Consider the following 7,065-nt stretch of genomic DNA (forward strand, 5'->3'; position numbering starts at 1 on the left):
TAAAAGACTAAGAAAAAGAACCCATACTAATCCACTAAAGTGGATTCTTATTTGGTTGCTAGGATGTAGGGGTAGGGATAGGGGTGGGTGGGAGGGGAAGGTGGAGCACAGGGCAGGGAATAGACACAAGATAATTTGGGTATTGGGTAGGGGCACAATATACAAGTAGGGAGGGGGGAATGGAAGAACAAAGCACATGGGAGAACAATTAGACAGATATGAATGGGCTAAGTGGGACAGAGGTCAAAAATGATGTAGGCACAGCTTTGGAACAACAGGGCTCTGGAATACAGAGACATGGATGGAATAGGGAAAAGGGGGAATCATGTTAAGATGCTTGACTGTCTTTTGAATCATAGTTTTCCTTGCAATATATTATAAAACAGACACTGGAGGGGGAGAGAAAGGAATAACCAGAAATATCAACATGGAAAGCTTGTAAGCCCGTCTTCTGCCTATAACTGACTGGAATACCTAAAATGGGGCTACAATGTGTCCAGTGACGGAGGTTTCCTGAGGAGCCTCTGCATTACATGGGAGTATAAGTGGAAGCCTGAACCACATCCAGACCTTCAGAGATGGGGCATTTTCCACTTGAAAGGACAAGCAGACCAGTCGGGAGCAGCTAGAAAACCAGAAGATACTTCTTGAAAGAAGGACCTACAGGAAAAATACAAAATGATAAGGGCACTCCGACTGTTACCAGTGAGGTCTGAGATGGAGGCAGAGAAGACAACATCAAGAGATGGAGCAGAGGTCCCTGGGACCATCAAGGGAGAAGAGCGGAGAGCAGGACCCTACCCAGAGAAGCTGTGATGCCAGAGATGGAGGCAGAGACAATGACGTGGGGAGATGGAGCAGCTGGGGACTTTAGACCCAGAGAGGGAGAGGGGCTGTGTGCTGAGCGGTGGCAGGCTTTTAGGGTATACCCTTTGGTTGGTTGATGATGCATGGAGGGGATTGTGACCATGACAATGAAATGATATGTGATAGGATGAATGTAAAACTAATGTTATCCCATGTAAACTATCACATAATTCATAATAAAGCATTAAAAAAAGACAAATCTGCAATATAATGAGAAAAATAAAATACAAAAACATTCCAAATTATGAGAAAAACACCTGATTAGAAAAGTAAACAGAGAACACAAAAGACAATTGACACAATAAATGCAAAATTCCCACATCCTATTAAAAAATTAATTAAAAATAGACAAAAGTTCTACATGTGAGATTTGGCTTGTTGGTAAGTGCTGTAGTTGATTCCAGCTCATCACAACCCTGTATAAGGATTCTGATGAGCAGCTGGTGAGTTTGAACCGCTGACCTTGTTGTGGTTCTCAGTCCAGTACTGATCCTACAGTGTCACACCAGAAGAACTTAGAAGAAAACACAGGTGTAAATTTTCCTGACCTTGGATTATATGCAATGAATTCTTATATATAACAACAAAAACACAAAGATCTAAAGAAAAATAGATAAATTAGACATCAAAATGATGCTACAGAGGACAAAATCAAGAAAGTGAAAAGACAGTCCATAGAATGGAAGAACATATTTTTAATCATATATATCATAAGGGACCTGTATCTAGAATATATAAAGAACTTGTAACTTAACAAATTATCCAACTAAAATTGGGCAAAAGATCTTAATTGACATTTCTCCAAAGATAGTATACCAAACAGCCAATAAACACTTGAAAGGATGCTCTGCCTTATTAGTCATCAGAGATATGAAATTAAAAATCATAATGAGATACCAACTTCACATCTATTAGGGTAGCTAACATAAAAAACAGATATGACAAGTGTTGATGAAGATGTGGAGAAATTGGAAACCTCATATACTGTTGTAAAATGTAAATGTTAAATAGTGCAGCCTCTTTGGAAAACAATAAGGTGAAATATAAAGTTACTATATGGCACAGCAATTTCATTCCTATAAGTGAAATGAAAACCTACCTCTATACAGACACTTGCACACAGATGTTCGCGTTGCTGCTATTGCTGTTAGGTGTCATTGGGTCAATTCTGACTCATAGTGATGATATGCACAACAGAAGGAAAAGATACCGGGTTATATGCCACCTTTACAATCATTCGCATGTTTGAGCCCATTGTTGATACCACTGTGTTAATCCATCTTGTTGAAATCTTACTCTTTTTACTGACCCTCCAAGTATGATGTTCTTCTTCAAGAACTAGTCCCTTCCAATGATACATCTAAAGTATGAAAGACAAAATCTCACTATCTTCCTAAAGAGCATTCTGGCTGTACTTCTTCCAAACAGAATTGTTTGTTCTTCTAGCAGTCCATGATATTGGCAATATTTTTTGTCAACACCATAATTGAAACGCATTGATACTTCTTCTGTCTTTTTTATTCATTGTCCAACTTTCACGTGCATATGAGGCATTTGAAAATTCCATGGCTTGGGTCAGGCACATCTTAGTTCTTAGATATCTTTGCTGTTGAACACTTTAAAGAGGTCTCACACAGCAGATTTGCCTAATGCAATACATCCTTTGATTTCTTGACTGCTGCTTCCATGACTGTTGACAATGGATCCAAGAAAAATGAAGTCTATGACAACTTTAATCTTTTCTTCTTTTATGAGGCTGTTGTTTATTGGCCTGGTGGTGAGGATTTTTGTTTTCTTTATGTTGAGATGCAACCCATACTGAAGTCTGTGGTCTTTGATCTTCATCAGTAAGAATTTTAAGTCCTCTTCATTTTCTGCAAGCAAAGTTGTATCATCTGCATATCAAAGATATTAATGAGTCTTCCTCCAATCCTGAAGCCATGCTCTTCTTCATATAATCCAGTTTCTCAGATTATTTGTTCAGCATACAGATTGAATAAATACGGTGGAAGGATACAACCCTGGTATACACTTTTTCTGACTTTAATTCATTCAGTGTCCCCTTGTTCTGTTTTAATAACTGCCTCTTGGTCTGTGTACAGATTCCTTGTGAGCACGATTAAGTATTCTGGAATACTCATTCATCGCAATGTTATTCATAGTTTGCTATGATCCACACAGTAGAATGCATTTGCATAGTTGATAAAGCACAAGTAAACATTTTTCTAGTATCCTCTGCTTTCAGCCAAGATTCATCTGATGTCGGTAGTGATGTTCTAGTTCCAGGTTCTCTTTGGAATCTGGTTTGAATTTCTGAAAGCTCCATGTTGATGTACTGTTGCAATTATTTTTAGTTATCTTCAGGAAAATTTACTTGCATATGATATGAATGATATTGTTCGATGATTTTCATATTCCTTTGAGTCATCTTTCTTTGGAATGGGCAGAAATATGGATCTCTACCAATTGGTTGGCCAGGAAGCTGTCTTCCACATTTCTTGACATAGATGAGTGAGCACCTCTAGTGCTGCATCAGTTTCTTGAAATATTTCCATTTGTAACCCTTTAGTTCCTGCAGCCTTGTTGTTCTCTAATGTCTTCAGTGCTGTTTGGACTTCTTCCACCATTACTGTTTATAGATGTTCACAGCAGCTGATTTATCTCTAATAGCCAAAGACTGGGAAGAACCAAATGTTCTCCAGTTGAAAAACTGGATAAACAAAGTGATATATTAATATAAGTAATATTATTCTAGAATAAAAAGAAGAAAGCATTTATACATGTGGCAGCATGAATGAACCTTGAAAACATGCAGCTAAGTGAAAAAAATCCAATTACAAAAGACTGAAATATATGAGTCCTTTCATATTAAAGTCCAGAATAGGAACATATATAGAAACAGAAAGATTAGCGATTACTGGGGCTATACTAAAACACATTGACTTATGTAATTTAAATGGGCAAATTGTATGTCATTGAATTGCATTTTTAAAAAGCTAGTATCAAAAAGAAATACACATTGCCATATGAAAAAGCTTCGATCTGATTGGTTATATAAAAAATACATAAATAAGATCACTATGAGATACTGTACTTCCCTTATCAAACTGTGCAAAATAAAGCATGTGTGTATGTGTGCACCTGAGCACTTTAACCACGGTATCACCAGGGCTACTTCTACAAACTACGTTGCTATTGTTATTAAGTGCTGTTGAGTTGGTTCTGACTCATAACAACCCTGAATAGGGTTTCTAAGAAGCAGCTGGTGGGTTTGAACTGCCAACCTTGTGGTTCACAATCCAGTTCTGATCCTACAGCTCCACATTAGGAGTCCTCTACACATTATGGTGGTGGTGGTGGTGGTGGTAGTGGGTGGTGGTTACATGCTGTGGAGTCAGTTCTGACTCATAGCAACCCTGTATAGGGTTTCCAAGGCTGTAAATCTTTATAGAAGCAGAAAGCCTCATATTTCTCCCATGGAACAGCTGGTAGCTTCGAACTGCTGACCTTGAGATTAGCAGCCTGACTGATAACCACTACGCTACTAGAGCTAATTTTTACACATTATTGTTGTTGTTAAGTACCATAGAGTCGGTTCTGACTCATAGTGACCCTGCACAGGGTTTCTGAGGCTATAAATCTTTACGGGAGCAGAAAGCCTCATCTTTCTCCCGTGGAACAGCTGGTAGTTTCGAACTGCCAACCTTGGGGTTAGCAGCCCGATTTGTAACCACTACGCTACCAGAGCTCCTTTCTACTCATTATAGAAGAGTGAAAATCATGTTACAAAATGACCTGGATGCCACATAGTCAAATTAAGTCGTGAACAAACCCCAAATGATTTCCGAGAATGTGAGGAAACAGAATGAGCCTCATCAATCAATGGGAATGATTCAGCAATCGCTTTCCATCTACATGTTCTAAAGCAAGGCATTTTGGTTTCAGTGAATTTGATTTATGTATTAGCCAGAGAAAGCAAATGTTTAGCATATATTCCCTTGCCCTCTTCAATTGTCCGAGTGCAGCTATTGTTTATCCTTTTTGAAACTCTTTCCTACTGATCTTGAACATGGATCTAGACTCTTTCTCAAAATAATCCTCCAAGCATTCACTAATAATTAATATCTACTAATAACAATAATAAATAAAACTACATTCCATTTCTAGCATAGGTTATTCCAAGTTGAAATATACGTATATATACTAAAGTACATAGAATAAACAGCCTTAACATTTTCTGTTCTTTTATACATAAAAGAATATAGAAAGTACAAGTAGAAACCACTCAATAGTCACTCAATAGTGGAACATTCTTCATCTAATTAGTTTTAGCCGACTGAAGTGGTTTCTTATTGACTCTTTTGTTGTTTACAAATATAGATTCCCAGGTAGAGATTTCACCCTTATAAGCCGTTTCCTGGAAATAATTTGCTATATTATTACAAGCATAATTAATAATATACTGTACATATATAATCCTGTTCAGTGGTCTCCCAAACCTATGCAGAAGGTTCCATGTAAAGCTCCAGGTTACAGCTATGACTTCATCTTGGTCAAAGTCTGTTACCTGTGTGTTAATTCTTCATGGTTCCTCTTCCCTTTCCCCATTACAGAAAGCTTGGCCTAAGTTAAGAAGCTAGTGTTTAAAAGAAACAAAAACCTCACCAGATTCTTCCATTTTGACATGATGAACAAAACTTCTTTTTCTAAAAAAACACTAGCTGAAGACAAAATCTGACAGTTCTTTTGTCTCAACTTTTCTTGCTAAGAATGCTTTAAAAGTGCAAAATTTTCTTTGTCTCTAACCATTTTAGAGCAATTAATAACTTAAAAGCAACTATGCCAGTCCTGATTTGTGTGATGCACATAGTTCTTCAAATTAGTCAAACTGTATTTTGCCAGTTCATAAGAATGCAAATGCAAAATACAGAATACTAACAAACACTGGTGATTTCAAAACACAGTGTAAACTTGAAAATCTCTATCTACCCAAAGATAGATAATTATGTCTATGTGCCCAAAATAGAGCCTAATAGATTAGTTGTAAAAATGGCTAAAGCAGAAACATTTGTTTACATCTCTTCAGCAGAACAAAACAGAATAATTTATCAAAACCAAATTGTCAAATTTTCTCTAGCAAGGGAAAACTAAACACACTTTACTGGCTATTTCATCCATACTTTTGCAATTAGAGTATTGATCAGTATCTGATGAAACATGGAAATAAATTGGGTCATATGTCCAAATTCCATGTCTATATAAGCATAAAGGAGTTCAGAGACTTGTATATTTGAATATTTTAATAATAATTTTCATTAGTGTTTTTTAGAGAAAAAATACTCTCTATTCTGAGTAAAATGTCCTTAACCATAGCAATTCTCAGTGAGCAGCCATCAGATCAGTAATCAGTTAAAGTTGTATCATTAGCATTTTCTGTGTTCTTGGCATATTATCAATAATGAAACTGAAAAATTTTCATCTGATATTTCTGATCTTTCAGAGGGTCCTGAACAAGAGATTTGAAAAACAAAAAAAAACCAAAAACCATCCCCCAACAACTCAGGAGTTACATTACAGTTAAGTTCCATGAAAAAGACAACTATAAAATAAGTTTTATATCTTAAAGAGTTCTTATACATGTTCTTGTTTCCCATGGAAAGGTTTCAAAAACCATAATGATTTATGATATCCCCAAAATTTCTATTGTTGTTGTTGGAGTTGGTATTCAAAAAAAAAAAAAAACAAGAGCTTTATTGAGGTATAATTGACATACAATAAATTGGACATATTTACAGTTAACAATTAAAGGATTTTTGGAGCCCTGATGGCATAGAGCCCTTCAAAAGGAGAAGGATATAGCAGTCTACTCCTGTAAATAAAAATGCACCATCTCAGAAATCAAAAAGAAACAGTTCTACTTTGTCCTATAGGGTTCCTATGACTCAGAATGGGCTCAGTGACAGTAGGTTTGCTTTTTTGGTTCTACATACTTGTAAAACCATTATGAGAGATAGTTTTTTTTTTATAAAGGCAATGATGTGAAATTTTAATGAGCCTCATATCCCTAGGCCATCTGGCACATAACAGGCCATATCTGTTGTCTATTGTTGTTGTTGTTAAGTGCTGTCGAGTCGGTTCCGACCCATAGCGACCCTGTACAGGGTTTCCGAGGGTGTAAATCCTTATGGGAGTAGAAAA

The sequence above is a fragment of the Chrysochloris asiatica genome, unplaced genomic scaffold (genome assembly GCF_000296735.1).
Source record: "Chrysochloris asiatica unplaced genomic scaffold, ChrAsi1.0 scaffold00067, whole genome shotgun sequence".
In the NCBI taxonomy this organism is placed as follows: Eukaryota; Metazoa; Chordata; class Mammalia; order Afrosoricida; family Chrysochloridae; genus Chrysochloris; species Chrysochloris asiatica.